Here is a 20,774-nt window from a genome sequence, read left to right on the forward strand (position 1 = left end):
CGAGTAGGGCCCACGAGCGCGCGTGCACCGGCGAGCAAACAGTATGGCACAGGTGGGCGAGGTTGTCGGCGATAGGTGAGCAGGGAGGCGCAGCGGCGGCAGGCTCTGCCGCGGTCCGAGCACGTGCGTGCAGCCGCTGCAGCAGCTATGCAGCAGGCAGGCAGCGCGGGAAGCGGCGGCGAAGCAAGCCACGGGTAGCAAAAACGCAAAGGGGAAACGGGCACTGCTCACATCGGTGACGGGGAGCTGCTCGGTGATGCCAGAGGGACTCGTGGTGGAGCGAATCGACGACGAGTGTGCGGTGTCTGGTGGAGGAAGACCTGTCGACGGCATTGATGTAGCGACGCCCAGCACCAGCCGGTGGTCGTAATGGGCGTAGGGGACAACGAGGCGACGGGAAGGCCAGGACCAACGGAGACGCGGCTCCGGGCGTCCATGGGCAGGCTCGAGCTCGAGGGGTTGGGGGCGCAAGTGGGAAAGTGGGGATTAGGTTTCGTCGGTGGAGGGGCGTCGGCCCTATTTGTAGGTGGGGGTTCGCCGACGGATGGCCGCCACGACGTCGATCGGTGCCGTGTCGGGCATCGGTCATGCCCACAATCCCCCCTGTGAACAGGGAGGGGGAGGCATTGCGCTGGTGGGCTGGCTAGTGGCCAGTTGGCCCAAGGTCCAGAGGGGGAGGGGGCTTTTCTTTTTTTCTTTTTTTTTCTTTTAACTTTTCAGTTTTATTTATTTTATTTAATGTTCACAATATTTTAGTTTACTTAAAACACAAAAGTAGTTTCTAAATTAGTACTACCACTTATACCTCTGCCACAAAAAGTTTCACTCTTAAATAAAATAGTTTAGCATTTTCAAAATTATAATAGGTATTTAATTAATTGTTTTAGCTATTGTTTTAATTATTTTTGGAGATTTAAACACTTTATAAAAGTGTGGTTTCTATATGATAAATATCCAAAGATTATTTTCCACACTTCGCACATTTTAGTTTCGACATTTGAAAACTTTTATTTTTGACTAAAGTTTTAAATTTGAATTTGAACTGTTTTGAATCTAAATGAGATTAGCAACACTAACAGTGGTGACGTGGCCTCATTAGCGGAGGATTACTGTAGCTTAATTATTCGGGCGCCACAATTCTCCTCCACTACAAGAAATCTCGTCCCGAGATTTAGGAGGTAGAAGTAAACAAAAGCAGGGTATTCATCTCGAAGACGATCCTTGAGTTCCCAAGTGGCTTCATCTTCAGAACGATTTGACCACTGAACCTTTTAGAATTTTGAAAGCCCCCTGATGATGTGACGTTCAGTTTGACCGAGAACGCGGACCGGACAGATACTTCAGGCTTCGAAGTGGTGTTTTTCACGCATCCAAGGAATAAATCCGTGCTTCGGCATCCCGAACAAGATGAGCATGGTATCTCACTATTTCACTTGACGGATGTAGTAGATGGATGGTTTTAGTGGCGCAAATGATAGAAGCGGTATGTGTTTTCAACCATTCCATTCCCAGAATGAGGTCGATATTGGACGACTTCAAAACTATGGGGGAAACATGGAATTTCAGCCCTTCAATTTCAACAGGGACGTTGAGACTAACCATGGTGGTTCGACATTGGCCCGCGGGGGTGTGTACGACTAGCGGATTGTTCATCTCTTCGAACTTATGGCCATGCATGGATGCAAAATATTCTGATATGAATAAATGTGATGCTCCCGAATCGAATAAAATAGAAGCTATATTGAGTTAACAAGGAGAGTACCCAACACAGTAGCAGGCTGGTCTTGAGCTTCATTCAGATCAATGTGGTTGGCCTGACCACGACCATAAGGCCTGGCATTGTTGTTGCGGGGCTGATTGTTACCACGGCCAGTTGGAGGAAGTGTAAGTTGGTACTGATTCTGAGAGCAGTGCCTGGCACGGTGACCTGGTTGACCACACCTGAAGCATAGCCCATCATTGGGGCGGGGAGCAGGAGCTCGGGGTGGTGCAGTTTGAAGTCTCGGCTATCCAGGCGGTGGAGGAGGCAGGCGAGATGCAGCTAGGGACTGCCTTGGTGCAGGGGCAGCTGGTGGATACATGCTGTGAGGGATCCATATCTTATGCTTCTGCGATGACGGGCCCGAAGATGAACCCACATCACGGTTATGCCTGAGGGATCTGAGGTGTTCCTACAGACCAGTTTCGACATGAGTGGCCTTGTTCACCAAGGTGGCGAAATTAGCAAAGTCATGCACGAGGAGCGCTAGCTTGATATCAGCTTGAAGTCCATCACGAAACTTTTCCTGTTTATGTGCATCAGTGGTAATGTCATCTTCAGCATAGTGGGACAGGTCAAGGAACTCCCGCTGATAAGCATCCACAGTCTTGTTGCCTTGGGTGAGGTTGCGAAACTCGCGCTTCTTCATGTCCATAATTCCCTGAGGAATGAAGCGGGCACGGAAAGCAGCTTGGAAATCTGGCCAAGTGATGACCGTTCCAGCAGGTAGTGAACACCTGTGGCTGTCCCACCATTGAGCAACGGGACCCTTCAGATAATATGCCGCAAAGGTGACATAGCTGGCAGGGGCTACACCAGTAGATTCTAGCTCAAAAGTGATGTCACAGAGCCAGTCATCAGCATCAAGTGGCTGAGTTGAGCTGCGGTAGATGCTTGGGTTGAGATGTGCAAAGTCATTCAGAGTCACAGTGGCTGGTTGTTGGTTCAGGTTGGGGCGAGGAAACTGAGCTATCACTCCTTCCATGAACTGGCGGTTCAGCTCAAACTGTTGGATCATACCAGCCATGTACTCAGGCAGTGGTGGGGCGTTGCCACCACGACCATGACCAGCGGGTCTAACAATCTTGCTAACATATAACAGGTGTAGTTCAGCATGGAGAAATTGCAAAGACAAGGAATCATTCACGATGAAACATGCATAATGAAAGAAGTCCGACGAATACGACATAGTAGCCTAATACGACATACAGATCCATACATAAGTTCGGTTACAAGCCATAAGTACGAGTTCAGAAAAGGAAAGGTAATCCAGACCAACTCGGCGGTGCGCAGGCACGCGGTGGAGGGATACAACAACGTGACATAGCGATATGATACATCAACATCGGGAAAACCACTGAAGTCAGGCAACTGTCGGTGAAGGAAAGCATGGCGGTGCTCGAGGGAAGGAGGCTGCATGCCGTGGTGGCTCTGGTGTACCAGCTCATCTCCAGGCGGGAGAAGAGGTCCACGAGCAGGGGTATCACCTCCAACCTCAGGTCACACAAGACCTGGTGGCATCTCCGCCCTGCGTGGGTAGGTAATGAATGGAGGAAGAATCATTGCGGTGCCTACTGGACGCATCTGTTCCAGAGTGTCGTAGTGGCGTGCATGCGTGGCCTACAACTCAACAGTCAGAACTCGAACAGTGTGATCCAGAACCTCAATGTATTGAACCATATACCGAGGGTCGTAACGACGGCTCACGTTGGGGGTACACACAGCAGTGTAGAGAAGGAAATATGCCCTAGAGGCAATAATAAAGTTATTATTTATTTCCTTATTTCATGATAAATGTTTATTATTCATGCTAGAATTGTATTAACCGGAAACATAATACATGTGTGAATACATAGACAAACAGAGTGTCACTAGTATGCCTCTACTTGACTAGCTCATCGATCAAATATGGTTATGTTTCCTAACCATAGACATGAGTTGTCATTTGATAAACAAGGTCACATCATTAGGAGAATGATGTGATTGACTTGACCCATTCCGTTAGCTTAGCACTTGATCGTTTTAGTTTACTGCTATTGCTTTCTTCATGACTTATACATGTTCCTATGACTATGAGATTATGCAACTCCCGATTACCGGAGGAACACTTTGTGTGCTACCAAACATCACAACGTAGCTGGGTGATTATAATGGTGCTCTACAGGTGTCTCCGATGATACTTGTTGAGTTGGCATAGATCGAGATTAGGATTTGTCACTCCAATTGTCGGAGAGGTATCTCTGGGCCCTCTCGGTAATGCAAATCACTATAAGCCTTGCAAGCAATGCAACTAATGAGTTAGTTGTGGGGTGATGCATTATAGAACAAGTAAAGAGACTTGCCGGTAATGAGATTGAGCTAGCTATTGAGATACCGATTATCGAATCTCGGACAAGTAACATACCGATGACAAAGGGAACAACGTATGTTGTTATGCGGTTTGACCGATAAAGATCTTCGTAGAATATATAGGAACCAATATGAACATCCAGGTTCCGCTATTGGTTATTGACCGGAGACATGTCTCGGTCATGTCTACATAGTTCTCGAACCCATAGGGTCCGCATGCTTAAAATTCTGTGACGATTGGTATTATGAGTTTATGTGATTTGATGTACCGAAGGTAGTTCGGAGTACAGGATGTGATCACGGACATGACGAGGAGTCTCGAAATGGTCGAGACATAAATATTGATATATTAGACGACTATATTCAGATACTGGAAGTGTTCCGGGTGATTTTGGAGAAAACCGGAGTGCCGGAGGGTTACCGGACCCCCCCCCCCCCGGGAGAAGTAATGGGCCACATGGGCCTTAGTGGAGAGAGAGAGAGGGCCGGCCAGGACAGGCTGCGCGCCCCCTCCCCCTCTGGTCTGAATTGGACTAGGGAAGGGGGGCGCCCCCCTTTCCTACTCCCTATCCTCCTTCATTTTCCCCTCCTAGTAGGAGTAAGAAAGGGGAGCCCTACTCCTACTAGGAGGAGGACTCCTCCTGGCGCGCCCTGCAAGGGCCGACCGGCCTCCCCCCTTGCTCCTTTATATACGGGGGCAAGGGGGCTCCCTGGAACACACAAGTTGATCATTGATCTTTCTTAGCCGTGTGCGGTGCCCCCCTCCCCCATAATCTACCTCGGTCATATCGTAGCGATGCTTAGGTGAAGCCCTATGTCGGTAGCTTCATCAACACCGTCACCACGCCGTCGTGCTGATGAAGCTCTTCCCTGAAGCTCTACTGGATCGTGAGTTCGTGGGAAGTCACCGAGCTGAACGTGTGCTGAACGCGGAGGTGCCGTACGTTCGGTACTGAGGATCAGTCGATCGTGAAGACGTACGACTACATCAACCGCGTTGTCATAACGCTTCCGCTTACTGTCTACGAGGGTATGTAGACAACACTCTCCCCTTTCGTTGTTATGCATCACCATGATCTTGTGTGTGCGTAGGAATTTTTTTTGAAATTACTACGTTCCCCAATAGTGGCATCCGAGCCAGGTTTATGCGTAGATGTTATATGCACCAGTAGAACACAAGTGAGTTGTGGGCGATACAAGTCATACTACTTACCAGCATGTCATACTTTTGTTCGGCGGTATTGTAGGATGAAGCGGCCCGGACCGACATTACGCGTACGCTTATGCAAGACTGGTTCTACCGAAGTGCTTTGCACATAGGTGGCTGTCGGGTGTCAGTTTCTCCAACTTTAGTTGAACCGAGTATGACTATGCCCGGTCCTTGTTGAAGGTTAAAACAACACTAACTTGATGAAATATTGTTGTGGTTTTGATGCATAGGTAAGAACGGTTCTTGCTCAGCCCATAGCAGCCACATAAAACTTGCAATAACAAAGTAGAGGACGTCTAACTTGTTTTTGCAATGCATGTTGTGATGTGATATGGTCAGGGCATGATGCTATATTTTATTGTATGAGATGATCATGTTTTGTAACGGAGTTATCGGCAACTGGCAGGAGCCATATGGTTGTTGCTTTATTGTATGCAATGCAATCGCCCTGTAATTGCTTTACTTTATCACTAAGCGGTAGCGATAGTCGTAGAAGCAATAGTTGGCGAGACGACAAAGATGCTACGATGGAGATCAAGGTGTCGCGCCGGTGACGATGGTGATCATGACGGTGCTTTGGAGATGGAGATCAAAGGCACAAGATGATGATGGTCATATCATATCACTTATATTGATTGCATGTGATGTTTATCCTTTATGCATCTTATTCTGCTTGATTGACGGTAGCATTATAAGATGATCTCTCAATAAATTTCAAGGTACAAGTGTTCTCCCTGAGTATGCACCGTTGCCAAACTTCGTCGTGCCGAGACACCACGTGATGATTGGGTGTGAAAGATCTACGTTCATATACAACGGGTGCAAGCCAGTTTTGCACACGCAGAAATACTCGGGTTAAACTTGATGAGCCTAGCATATGCAGATATGGCCTCGGAACACTGAGACCGAAAGGTTGAGCGTGAATCATATAGTAGATATGATCAACATAGTGATGTTCACCATTGAAAACTACTCCATTTCACGTGATGATCGGACATGGTTTAGTTGATATGGATCACGTGATCACTTAGATGACTAGAGGGATGTCTATCTAAGTGGGAGTTCTTAAATATGATTAATTGAACTTTAATTTATCATGAACTTAGTACCTGATAGTATTTTGCTTGTCTATGTTGTTGTAGATAGATGGCCCGTGCTATTGTTCCGTTAAATTTTAATGCGTTCCTTGAGAAAGCAAAGTTGAAAGATGATGGTAGCAATTACACGGAGTGGGTCTGTAACTTGAGGATTATCCTCATTGCTGCACAGAAGAATTATGTACTGGAAGCACCGTTGGGTGCCAAACCCGCTGCAGGAGCAACACCAGATGTTATGAATGTCTGGCAGAGCAAAGCTGATGACTACTCGATAGTTCAGTGTGCCATGCTTTACGGCTTAGAACAGGGACTTCAATGACGTTTTGAACGTCATGGAGCATATGAGATCTTCTAGGAGTTGAAGTTAATATTTCAAGCAAATGCCTGGATTGAGAGATATGAAGTCTCCAATAAGTTCTACAGCTGCAAGATGGAGGAGAATAGTTCTGTCAGTGAACATTACCCAAAATGTCTGGGTACCATAACCACTTGATTCAACTGGGAGTTAATCTTCCTGTTGATAGTGTCATTGACAGAGTTCTTCAATCACTACCACCAAGCTACAAGAGCTTCGTGATGAACTATAATATGCAAGGGATGGATAAGACGATTCCCGAGCTCTTCGCAATGCTAAAAGCTGCGGAGGTAGAAATCAAGAAGGAGCATCAAGTGTTGATGGTCAACAAGACCACCAGTTTCAAGAAAAAGGGTAAGGGGAGAAGAAAGGGAACTTCAAGAAGAAGAGCAAACAAGTTGCTGCTCAAGAGAAGAAACCCAAGTCTAGACCTAAGCCTGAGACTGAGTGCTTCTACTGCAAAGGGACTGGTCACTTGAAGTGGAACTGCCCCAAGTATTTGGCGGATAAGAAGGATGGCAAGGTGAACAAAGGTATATGTGATATACATGTTATTGATGTGTACCTTACTAAAGCTCGCAGTAGCACCTGGGTATTTGATACTGGTTCTGTTGCTAATATTTGCAACTCAAAACAGGGACTACGAATTAAGCAAAGATTGGATAAGGACAAGGTGACGATGTGCGTGGGAAATGGTTCCAAAGTTGATGTGATCACCGTCGGCACGCTACCTCTACATCTACCTTCGGGATTAGTTTTAGACCTGAATAATTGTTATTTGGTGCCAGCGTTGAGCATGAACGTTATATCTGGATCTTGTTTGATGTGAGACGGTTATTCATTTAAATCTGAGAATAATGGTTGTTCTATTTATATGAGTAATATCTTTTATGGTCATGCACCTTTGAAGAGTGGTCTATTTTTAATGAATCTCGATAGTAGTGATACATATATTCATAATGTTGAAGCCAGAAGATGCAGAGTTGATAGTGATAGTGCAACTTATTTGTGGCACTGCCGTTTAGGTCATATTGGTGTAAAGCGCATGAAGAAACTCCATTCCGATGGACTTTTGGAATCACTTGATTATGAATCACTTGGTACTTGCGAACCATGACTCATGGGCAAGATGACTAAAACGCCGTTCTCCGAAACAATGGAGCAAGCAACAGATTTATTGGAAATCATACATACTGATGTATGTGGTCCGATGAATATTGAGGCTCGCGGCGGATATCATTATTTTCTCACCTTGACAGATGATTTGAGTAGATATGGGTATATCTACTTAATGAAACATAAGTCTGAAATATTTGAAAAGTTCAAAGAATTTCAGAGTGAAGTGGAAAATCATCGTAACAAGAAAATAAAGTTTCTATGATCTGATCATGGAGGAGAATATTTGAGTTACGAGTTTCGTCTTCATTTTAAACAATGTGGAATAGTTTCACAACTCACGCCACCTGGAACACCACAACGTAATGGTGTGTTCGAACATCGTAATCGTACTTTACTAGATATGGTGCGATCTATGATGTCTCTTACTGATTTACCACTATCATTTTGGGGTTATGCTTTAGAGACAGTTGCATTCACGTTAAATAGGGCACCATCTAAATCCGTTGAGACGATGCCTTATGAACTATGGTTTGGCAAGAAACCAAAGTTGTCGTTTCTTAATGTTTGGGGCTGCGATGCTTATGTGAAAAAGCTTCAACCTGATAAGCTCGAACCCAAATCGGAGAAATGTGTCTTCATATGATACCCAAAGGAGACTGTTGGGTACACCTTCTATCATAGATTCGAAGGCAAGACATTTGTTCCCAAGAATGGATCCTTTCTAGAGAGGGAGTTTCTCTCAAAAGAAGTGAGTGGGTGGAAAGTAGAACTTGATGAGGTAACTGTACATGCTCCCTTATTGGAAAGTAGTCCATCACAGAAATCGGTTCCTGTGACACCTACACCAATTAGTGAGGAAGCCAATGATGATGATCATGAAACTTCAGATCAAGTTACTACCGAACCTCGTAGGTCAACCAGAGTAAGATCCGCACTAGAGTGGTATGGTAATCCTGTTCTGGAGGTCATATTACTTGACCATGACGAACCTACAAACTATGAGGAAGCGATGATGAGCCCAGATTCCGCAAAATGGCTTGAGGCCATGAAATCTGAGATGGGATCCATGTATGAGAACAAAGTTTGTACTTTGGTTGACTTGCCCGATGATCAGCAAGCCATCGAGAATAAATGGATCTTCAAGAAGAAGACTGGCGCTGATGGCAATGTTACTATCTACAAAGCTCGACTTGTTGCGAAAGGTTTTTGACAAGTTCAAGGAGTTGACTATGATGAGACCTTCTCACCCTTAGCGATGCTTAAGTCCGTCCGAATCATGTTAGCAAGTGTCGCATTTCATGATTATGAAATTTGGTAAATGGATGTGAAGACTGCATTCCTGAATGGATTTCTGGAAGAAGAGTTGTATATGATGGAACCTAAAGGTTTTATCGATCCAAAGAGTGCTAACAAAGTGTGCAAGCTCCAGTGATCCATTTATGGACTGGTGCAAGCCTCTCGGAGTTGGAATAAACGTTTTGATAGTGTGATCAAAGCATATGGTTTTATACAAACTTTTGGAGAAGCCTGTATTTACATGAAAGTGAGTGGGAGCTCTGTAGCATTTCTAATATTATATGTGGATGACTGATAACCCACAAGTATAGGGGATCGCAACAGTTTTCGATAAGTAAGAGTGTCGAACCCAACGAGTGTCAAAACCGGCGGATCTCGGGTAGTGGGTCCCGAACTGTGCGTCTAGGCCGGATGGTAACAGGAGGCAGGGAACATGATGTTTTACCCAAGTTCGGGCCCTCTTGCTGGAGGTAAAACCCTACGTCCTGCTTGATTAATATTGATGATATGGGTAGTACAAGAGTAGATCTACCACGAGATCAAGGAGGCTAAACCCTAAAAGCTAGCCTATGGTATGATTGTCGTTGTGTATGTTGTCGACTAGCCTGGCCCTGGTTTATATAATGTACCAGAGGCCTAGGTTAACAAGAGTCCTAGCCGAATACGCCGGTGGGGAGAAGTCCTTGTCTTGATCGCCAAGTCTTTGTGGAATCTTCCTTGTATGCGGCAGCTGTCCGAGCTGGCCCATGAGTATACGGCCATGGGGGGCCTCGGCCCAATCTAATAGATCGGGAGACGACGTGGTGAGTACCCCCTAGTCCAGGACACCGTCAGTAGCCCCCTGAACCGGTCTTCAAGTTAGGGACGCTCCTCGATTCTTCCGAACTGTTCTTCATCTTCGGTCGTCGGTCTTGAAAACTGGTTCAACAAATCTTCTTTATCTTCGATCTTGAGGATCGCCGAAATGCATTCGACGAGTTTACACGTCGGGTATCTGAGGAGCCCCTTTAAGTTTCCGGCCTTTACCAATGCCTTGTTATTTTTATGCCACACCTCGGGTTTGAAGTTGTTCCTGGGCGGCAGCGTCCGAGCTCCAACGCCGGACTGTATTCGAGGTATCTTTTGTAACCGAGCACCAATGCCGGACCGCTTCCCAGCTCTAACGCCGGAATGTATTCGAGCTCCAACGCCGGACTATGTATCCGAGCTCCAACGCCGGACTGTATATCCGAGGTGTCGTAAATCACCTTGGTTCAAAGAAGTTTGAAGGAGTTTAGTCGAGCTTAATGCCGGAAATGCCCTCTATGGAGCCAGCCACTAGCGCCCGAGCTTTATGTCGGGCTGCTTCCGAGGTGGTGCACCACCCCGAATGTGGGCCGATTTTTGTGAATATTTTTTATTGGTGCAATTTATTCTCTGCCGAGATATATAGCCAGTAGCCCTCAAGGTTTGTATCGGTCTAAAACCCGAGATGCACCTGAAGGATGACATAAGACCGCTGATCGCAGTAGCCGCTGAGACTCAGTTTGATTTGCAAAATCGGCCTGAGGATCAAGTCCAAGCTCGGCAGAATACTTCGGGACACTAAAAGCGGCGTGCTCAGTCCTCGAGACTCAGGTTGGGTGCGGCCGACCAACCTGAGGATCAAAATCTCCTCGGAAACTATATTGCACATAAAATTTTCTGCATTGGACAAGCAATGCAGTAGCCCCCGAGACACTGGTCGGGTGGTAACACCAGATCAGGGGATCAATGTGCCCCTTTAATATTTGTAAATAATAAGCCCGAAGCCCAATAGCCCCCGAGCCTTAATGCGGGCACGGTGGCCGAATTAAGGATCAATATCCATAGTAAAATCACAAATTATGTGTAATGACTCTATGTATCCAAGTACTTTACGTCATTAATGCTCGGATCCGCATTGTACAAAACTTTGTTGACCGATCGACCATCGGCTTCCACCTCCTCGGCTAGTAGCCGAGAAGTGTTTGTCCTACTTTATAAAGCCTTTATGAGGGCAAAGATTTACAACAAACAAGGCAATCTGGCCATACGGTTTTATAAACAAAGGTACGCAGAGAGTTATATTACTGTTTAACAGAAGAAATGTCTTCCAAAGAAAATAGTCCCGCTATCGGTTCCTTTCTTTGGGTTGTCATGCTAAGCATGATCATTAAACCTCAGCTCTAATGTAAGAGCAAAATATTGAGGATTTAGTTTGGGAAGCCAGTTAATAGCCCCCGGTAGTGTTCGGCGACAGTCGGGGTCAAGCCGTAAACACTTCGGCCAATGTTATGAATGGCCCATCATTTAACATAGTCATCGGATCACTGACCAGTTTACGCTTATTGTGAAAGTCAGTTTTCGGCTTTCTCCACTGAGGTGCTTAACCATGTGAGCTAGAAGCACAATCGCAGTGGTTCTCCCTTTGCACGCCTAGCCGAACAAAACGGAACGTAGGAAGCAAGTGCAGGAGCCGGGCAACCCAACTATTGACCGAAGACGCAATTCGAAACCAATGCATATATAGCAATATCTGAGAATGTTTTTGCCGAATCCCTAAAGGTGTCCGGCGTTGCACTGCGAGACTAATGCTAGACAAGCACAAATAGTTTAAAAGTGCCAAAAAGCTTGGAAAACCAAGAAACATCAGTAAAAACATGACGTCCGAACAATATCAAGTGTTTGGTGCCAATCCGAAAGTTGGTCTTAGAAAAAAGAAGTGCTTCTGTCATGCTTTAACATGATACATCCTATCTCAAGACTTCGAGCGGGTCAGCCTACGGCTTCAACCTCCTATCCCGACGGCGGAGTACTTCTCATCAGGCCAGTTTAGCAAACTAAACTCTAGCAGCTTTGAGAGAGAAATTAGGCTCCCCGGCTAGTGACCGCACACTCGTGTCAAAAAAAGGAGTGATAAATAATAATAGTAAAACTTTGCAATGACTAAAAAGAAGAACACTTATTATAAAATGGCTCAAATAAACTTAAGAGCCCCCAAGTGACTTGGGTAGAAGAATGATTGCATGTACCGAAGTACTTATATCATATCTATGTTCAACCAAACTTTAAATGCGTCTTAACCGACCGTCAGCTTCTCCCTATTCAGTCAAGGACCGAAAAGTGTTATGTACTCCATGGGTCAAGAATATCGATGGTGTTTCCAATAACCAGGCAATCAGGTCCTAAGGCTGTAACAGACAAAGCGCGCTCAGGGAACTTATGCTATATTACCGTGAAGTGTAAGAAGCATCTTCGAAGGAAATAGTACCCCCGCCGATACCTTTCTTCGGTGCTCATTTTTATTATGAGACTTGTGCAATAGATTTTTTGTACTCATGAGTTCCCTTGTGTGCCGACCATCATTGAAAACTATAAGAGCGCTAGCTTTCGGCTTCACCCAGTCTGAGGTCCGGCTCGGGCGACCCGATCGTGACAATCGCATAGGTGCTCCCTTTACTCCCTAGCCAAACAATCGGGAATGTAGGGGTAAACACAGGAGCGAGGCAACCCAACTTGCAAATCGCTTAAGTCAATATGGTGCATATTGTGGCGTAATACACGAACAAGGAACGAAGCCGTACAAGTATAATCATATGCAAGAGGAAAAGCTTCATGACGGAAGCCCCCAAATGAATTGGGTATTTGAATTTATGCGTCACAAAAAAAGTTTGGACAAGGAAATTTTTTACAAGCAACTTTTTCCAAAAAAGTATAATGCTTGGTCGAACCGAACACAAGTTAGAAATTAAAGCTTTGAGCATGAAAGCGACTTAGCTGGTTAATGTGTTCGGTATTGATGACGCGGTGCGAGCTTGATGCGGGGCGAGGTTCCATCCCCCAAGCCGGTCCCGAGGTGGCGGAGCGGAGAGCTCGACACGCCGAAGTGGTGACATAGCACGGTCAATGCAGACCGACAGAGTGACGCCGAAGTCCCCGGATCATTTTCCTGTGCACAAAAAATAGTGCAAACCGGAGATAATAGTAATAATGATAAAAAACGTTGCATAATAAATAATTTATGCAAAGTGAGTAATAAAAGAAATATGGCCTGGCGCCGAAGTCAATGTCGATGCAGGGCGTCGGTGTGATGTAGTAAAGGCGTGGCAAAGCCTGAATTCACAGGTCGGTCCGAGCTCCGGATGCGGCGTTCGCCGGACTATGTACGGAAACTGATCGAACCACCACGCGACCGTCGTTAATACGGTCACCATTTGATAGACCTGTGTACATATCATGGACAAACCAGAGTAATAATTCCTTGGAAAAAATCAACCCAAACAAGCAAAAAACACTGGGATTAATAGCACCTGGTTTATTTGTTGTAGCAATCCGAAGGAAGGTGATTCCCAAAATTGGGACTCGCTCCGCACACCCATTGCCTGATGGGCGATAAAACGACAACATGGCAACGCTGGTAAAGGTTGACTCGCCGAGGCAAAGCCCTCGGCCCAGCCAACGTGACGGAGCTGGTCGGCTAGTGACGCCGAAGTGTCCGGAGTAGGTTGATGAAGAGATGGCGAAGCCCCCGGTCCAGCCGAGATGTCGAAGCCTCGACGTCAGCCAATGAGTCGAAGTAGGTCGGCGTGATGGACACCAGCTTGAAGAAGCAATAGTGCGGCCCTGTCGATGCAGGTCGTGACGTGGTCGATGCCGGCTTGATGAAGCGACCGTGCGGCGATGCCGGTATGCCCACTCCATGTAATCCGTGGGGCAGCGATGTTGATGATGATTTATCCTTTGCGATGCCGGACTCTTGTTCGGCTTGCAGAGATGATGATCCGAAGAAGTTGAGCTCGGCTAAAGTGATGACGTGTCTAGCGTAGGTCGGCAGCCGTCGAGTAATATTGCCGGACTGGTTTGACACCAGCATGATGTTGAAGATCATGTTCAAAAGATCTTAAAGTTAGTGGGATGTGTTCGGGAACAAAATACAATACCCCATACAAAACTTCCTTCAAAAGGGATGTCTGAAATCCCGTTCATAAAAAAGATGAACTCGGGTCGGATTCGTTTTCACGCAGAAAACAGATCCGAAAAATGATGCACTAATCGGAAGATTCCCGGAGTTTGGACGGTCGGATCGAGCTGAAATTTTGAGAGGTGGTAGATAAAGGAATTCCGCAGCCGATCAACGGTTGGATTTTTCAAAGGACGTCCGATCTAGAAGATGGACACCACGCCCTAAACTCATCCAGATTCCCGTCCAGATTTGACAGGGCTCCGGTATATCATGGATTGCCAGAGATTCCTTCATCGGAACTCGACGAAATTTTCCAGGGTTGTCATAGACTCAACTCCTCACAATTCCACCAAAGAGATCGTTAAAAAGACACTTGAGGAGGCGATGGCGGTGGACACAAGTTTGCTGTCCAAAAAAAACAGCACGGTCGCTTGAGGGCAATGTTGACGTTGAGCCCCTGAGCTCCATGGATGAATCCTCCGTGATCTTGATAGAGATCGGAGTTGATGTTTGATGAAGTGCCTCGTCCGAACATGGTGATCCGAACACGGGGCGCAATTCTTGGTCGAACCAAGGTGACCAGTCGAACTGGTGACGAAGACGCCGAAGTCGTAGTTGATCTGCAGGCGAGCCATCGATCCTTTTGTCGATCACACAACGGAACTCTCAATGAGAGCACCAATGTTGGTGTCAAAACCGGCGGATCTCGGGTAGTGGGTCCCGAACTGTGCGTCTAGGCCGGATGGTAACAGGAGGCAGGGAACACGATGTTTTACCCAGGTTCGGGCCCTCTTGATGGAGGTAAAACTCTACGTCCTGCTTGATTAATATTGATGATATGGGTAGTACAAGAGTAGATCTAACATGAGATCAAGGAGGCTAAACCCTAAAAGCTAGCCTATGGTATGATTGTCGTTGTGTATGTTGTCGACTAGCCTGGCCCTGGTTTATATAATGTACCAGAGACCTAGGTTAACAAGAGTCCTAGCCGAATACGCCGGTGGGGAGAAGTCCTTGTCTTGATCGCCAAGTCTTTATGGAATCTTTCTTGTATGCGGCAGCTGTCCGAACTGGCCCATGAGTATACGGCCATGGGGGGCCTCGGCCCAATCTAATAGATCGGGAGACGACGTGGTGAGAACCCCCTAGTCCAGGACACCGTCACCTGTATTTATATGAAAGTGAGTGGGAGCTCTGTAGCATTTCTAATATTATATGTGGATGACTGATAACCCACAAGTATAGGGGATCGCAACAGTTTTCGATAAATAAGAGTGTCGAACCCAACGAGGAGCTAAAGGTAGAACAAATATTCCCTCAAATTCTATCAACCACCGATACAACTCTACGCACGATTGTCGTTTGCTTTACCTAGAACAAGTATGAAACTAGAAGTACTTTGTAGGTGTCGTTGGATAGGTTTGCAAGATAATAAAGATTGCGTAAATAAAAATTAGGGGCTATTTAGGTAAAGACACAACTAAGTTAGTTTTAATAAAGATCTTTTTGTTACGAGAAAGTTATCTGTCCCTAGGCAATCGATAACTAGACCGGTAATCTTTATTGCAATTTTATATGAGGGAGAGGCATAAGCTAACATACTTTCTCTACTTTGATCATATGCACTTATGATTGGAACTCTAGCAAGCATCCGCAACTACTAAAGATCATTAAGGTAAAACCCAACCGTAGCATTAAAGCATCAAGTCCTCTTTATCCCATACGCAACAACCCCCTTACTCGGGTTTGTGTTTCAGTCACTCACGCAACCCACTATAAGCGAATCATGACCGTATTGTAACACCCTACACCAGGGACCCCTCACGCTTGCGTGACACGGAGAGCATCATAGGACAGCACCAATAATAGAACATGCAACTCAAACCAATCTTGATCATCAAATAGCCCATAGGACAAAACGGATCTACTCAAACATCATAGGATAGCCATACATCATTGGGAAAAAATATATAGCGTTGAGCACCATGTTTAAGTAGAGATTAAATCGGATAAAAGAGAGGTTACACCGCTGCATAGAGGGGGGAAGAGTTGGTGATGATGGCGGTGAAGTTGTTGGTGAAGATTGCGGTGATGATGATGGCCACGGCAGCGTTCCAGCGTCACCGGAAGAGAAGGGGAGAGGGGGCCCCTTCGTCTTCTTCTTCCTTGACCTCCTCCCTAGATGGGAGAAGGGTTTATCCTCTAGTCCTTGACCTCCATGGCGTGGGAGGGGCGAGAGCCCATCCGAGATTGGATTTGTCTCTCTGTCTCTCTCTGTTTCTGCGTTCCCAGATTCTTCCTTTTCACCGTTTCTTATATTCCCGGAGATCCGTAACTCCGATTGGGCTGAAATTTTAACACGATCTCTATCCGGATATTAGCTTTCTTGCGGCGAAAGAAAGGCATCAACCGCCATACGGGGTGGCCACGAGGGTCAGGGGCACGCCTGCCCCCCTGGGGCGCGCCCCCTGCCTCGTGGCCCTCTCGGGCGTCCTCTCGCGTGGATTTTTCTTCCCAAAAATCATATATATTCCAAAAAAATCTCCATCAGTTTTTATCCCGTTTGGACTCCGTTTGATATGGATATTCTGTGAAACAAAAAACATGCAACAAACAGGAACTGGCACTAGGCACTGGATCAATATGTTAGTCCCAAAAATAGTATAAAAAGTTGCCAAAATTATATGAAAGTTGTAGAATATTGGCATGGAACAATAAAAAATTATAGATACGACGGAGACGTATCAGCATCCCCAAGCTTAATTCCTGCTCGTCCTCGGGTAGGTAAATGATAAAAAATATAATTTTTGATGTGGAATGCTACCTAGCATAATCTTGATCATGTATCTAATCATGGCATGAATATTAAGATACGAGTGATTCAAAGCAATATTCTATCATTTGACATAAAAACAATAATACTTCAAGCCTACTAATAAAGCAATCATGTCTTTTCAAAATAACATGGCCAAAGAAAGTTATCCCTACAAAATCATATAGTCTGGCTATGCTCCATCTTTACCGCATAAAATATTCACATCATGCACAACCCCGATGACAAGCCAAACAATTATTTCATACTTTTGACGTTCTCAAACCTTTTCAACTTTCACGCAATACATGAGCGTGAGCCATGGATATAGTACTATGGGTGGAATAGAATGGTGGTTGTGGAGAAGACAAAAAGGAGAAGATAGTCTCACATCAACTAGGCCTATCAACGGGCTATGGAGATGCCCATCAATAGATATCAATGTGAGTGAGTAGGGATTGCCATGCAACGGATGCACTAGAGCTATAAGTGTATGAAAGCTCCAACTGAAACTAAGTGGGTGTGCATCCAACTTGCTTGCTCATGAAGACCTCGGGCATTTGAGGAAGCCCATCATCAGAATATACAAGCCAAGTTCTATAATGAAAATTCCCACTAGTATATGAAAGTGATAACTCAAGAGACTCTCTATATGAAGAACATGGTGCTACTTTGAAGCACAAGTGTGGTAAAAGGATAGTAACATTGCCCCTTCTCTCTTTTTCTCTCTCTTTTTTTGTTTTTTTATTTTTTTTATTTTTTTATTTTTTGGTGGGCTTCTTTGGCCTCTTTTTTTATTTGGGCTTATTTGGCCTCTTTTATTTTTTTGTGAAGTCCGGAGTCTCATCCCGACTTATGGGGGAATCATGGTCTCCATGATCCTTTCCTCACTGGGGCAATGCTCTAATAATGATGATCATCACACTTTTATTTACTTATAACTCAATATTACAACTCAATGTCTAGAACAAAGTATGACTCTATATGGATGCCTCCGGCGGTGTACCGGGATGTGCAATGATCTAGCGTACCAAAGATATCAAAAACGGACAAGCCATAAAAATATCATGCTAGCTATCTTACGATCATGCAAATCAATATGACAATGAATGCTCAAGTCATGTATATGATGATGATGGAAGTTGCATGGCAATATATCTCGGAATGGCTATGGAAATGCCATAATAGGTAGGTATGGTGGCTGTTTTGAGGAAGGTATATGATGGGTTTGTGGTACCGGCGAAAGTTGTGCGATACTATAGAGGCTAGCAATGGTGGAAGGGTGAGAGTGCGTATAATCCATGGACTCAACATTAGTCATAAAGAACTCACATACTTATTGCAAAAATCTATTAGTTATCGAAACAAAGTACTACGCGCATGCTCCTAGGGGGATAGATTGGTAGGAAAATACCATCGCTCGTCCCCGACCGCCACTCATAAGGAAGACAATCAATAAATAAATCATGCTCCGACTTCGTTACATAACGGTTCACCATACGTGCATGCTACGGGAATCACAAACCTCAACACAAGTATTTCTACAATCCACAACTACCCACTAGCATGACTCTAATATCACCATCTTTATATCGCAAAACTATTGCAAGGAATCAAACATATCATATTCAGTGATCTACAAGTTTTATGCAGGATTTTATGACTAACCATGTGAATGACCAGTTCCTGTCATCTCTCTAAATAGATATAAGTGAAGGAAGAGAGTTTAATTCTTTCTACAAAAGATATGCCCACGCTCTAACAAATATAAGTGAAGCAAAAGAGCATTCTACAAATGGTGGTTTTCTATGTAAAGAGAAACAGGCAATCCAAACTTCAAATGATATAAGTGAAGCACATGAAGCATTCTATAAAGCCATACTCAAAAGATATAAGTGAAGTGCAAAGAGCATTCTATAAATCAACCAAGTACTATCTCATACCAGCATGGTGCATAAAAGAAAAATGAAAACTAATGCAAAAAAGACGCTCCAAGATTGCACATATCGCATGAACAAAACGAATCCGAAAACATACCGGTACTTGTTGAAGAAAGAGGGGATGCCTTCCAGGGCATCCCCAAGCTTAGACGCTTGAGTCTCCTTGAATATTTACTTGGGGTGCCTCGGGAATCCCCAAGCTTGAGCTCTTGCCTCTCTTCCTTCTTCTCACATCGAGACCTTCTCGATCATCGAACACTTCATCCACACAAAACTTCAACAAAAAACTCGGTAAGATCCGTTAGTATAATAAAGCAAATCACTACTCTAAGTACTGTTTCAAACCAATTCATATTTTGTTTTTGCATTTTGTCTACTATAATATAACTTTTTTATGGCTTAATCCACTAATATAAATTGATAGTTTCATCAAAACAAGCAAACTATGCATCAAAAACAGAATCTGTCTAAAACAGAACAGTCTGTAATAATATGAACATTCACCATACTTCTGATACTTGAAACATTCTGCCAAAATTAGGAAAAATAAAAAAATTGTATAGAACGACAGTGCAAAAAGAATCAGAACCATTTGACGTTCCAGTTAAAAATGTAAAATCGCGCACTACAGCCAAAGTTTCTGTCCTGCACCGTACAAACCATCAAGCAAATGTAAACATCGTAAAGGCAAACCTTGGCACATTATTTTTGTAATACAATGGAATTGTACAAGGGGATAATTATTTTTGTTGAAAAGTTTCTGTAATCAAGATTCACAAAGTTGCCGTGAGCATGAACAAAGTTCAAGGATCTCTCCCACTTCAACAATGCTTGTCTTTCTCACTTTCACTTTCCTTTTTGAAAAAGTTTTGGGTTCCCCTCTTTATTTTTGTTGTTCTTAAACTATATAAAAGCACTCAACAGAAATAAATGACTCTCCAAAACTTCCGGGTTGTCTCCCTGGCAGCGCTTTCTTTAAAGCCATTAAGCTAGGCATATAGTGCTCAAGTAGTGAATCCACCCGGATCCCAAGGTATATCAAAGCCAATTTTAATTAACAATGATTTGTAATTTAGTAGTGAGCACAAAGTAACATATATCATGCAACAACGAAGTCTAACTCTCTTCCTATGCATCGGCATGTCATAAAAGAACAATTCATGCACACAAAGTAAAGGCCAATGCATAGTATAAACATTTTCTTGCAATTTTATCACGTGGGAAACATAGAGAGGTGGAGATATAGTTCCTCTCTCATAATAACTGCAAGTAGGAGCAGCAAGCACATGCATATTATATCTATCAAAATCATCATGTGTAATAGTAAAACGCAACCCATCAATGTTATCCTTAATAAGTGCAAACTTCTCCGAAATAGTGTAGTCGGGAGAATTCAAAAAGATAATAGGGCTATCATGCATGGGTGCAATAGCAACAATTTCATGTTTAACATAAGGAACTATAGCAAGTTCATCTCCATAAGCGTAATTCATATTGGCATCTTGGCCACAAGCATAGCAAGCATCATCAAAAAGGGATATTTCAAAAGAATCAACGAGATCATAGCAATTATCATAGGACTCATCCTTCGGTAAGCACGAAGGGAAATTAAACAATGTATGAGTTGAAGAGTTACTCTCATTAGAAGGTGGTCACGGGTGATCAATCCGCTCTTCCTCCTTTTATTCTTCGCTCTCCTCCTCATCTTTTTCATCCAATGAGCTCACAGTTTCATCAACTTCTTCTTCCATAGATTCCTGCAAAATATTAGTCTCTTCTTGGACAACGGAGACTTTCTCAATAAGTGCATTAATATCGGAATTATATTCATAATTCTCATAGCAATATTTGAGGATAGCTAAATTTTCAGGTCT

General features: G+C 44.4%; 1 pseudogene; it reads right to left on the reverse strand.

The window, feature by feature from the left end:
- Positions 1–1,362: 1,362 nt before the first annotated feature.
- Positions 1,363–2,414, reverse strand: LOC147990139 (uncharacterized; annotated as a pseudogene).
- Between the last annotated feature and the right edge of the window lie 18,360 nt (positions 2,415–20,774).

Source organism: Triticum urartu, chromosome 1A (genome assembly GCF_056163025.1).
Source record: "Triticum urartu cultivar PI428250 chromosome 1A, HENAU_Tu73, whole genome shotgun sequence".
Lineage (NCBI taxonomy): Eukaryota > Viridiplantae > Streptophyta > Magnoliopsida > Poales > Poaceae > Triticum > Triticum urartu.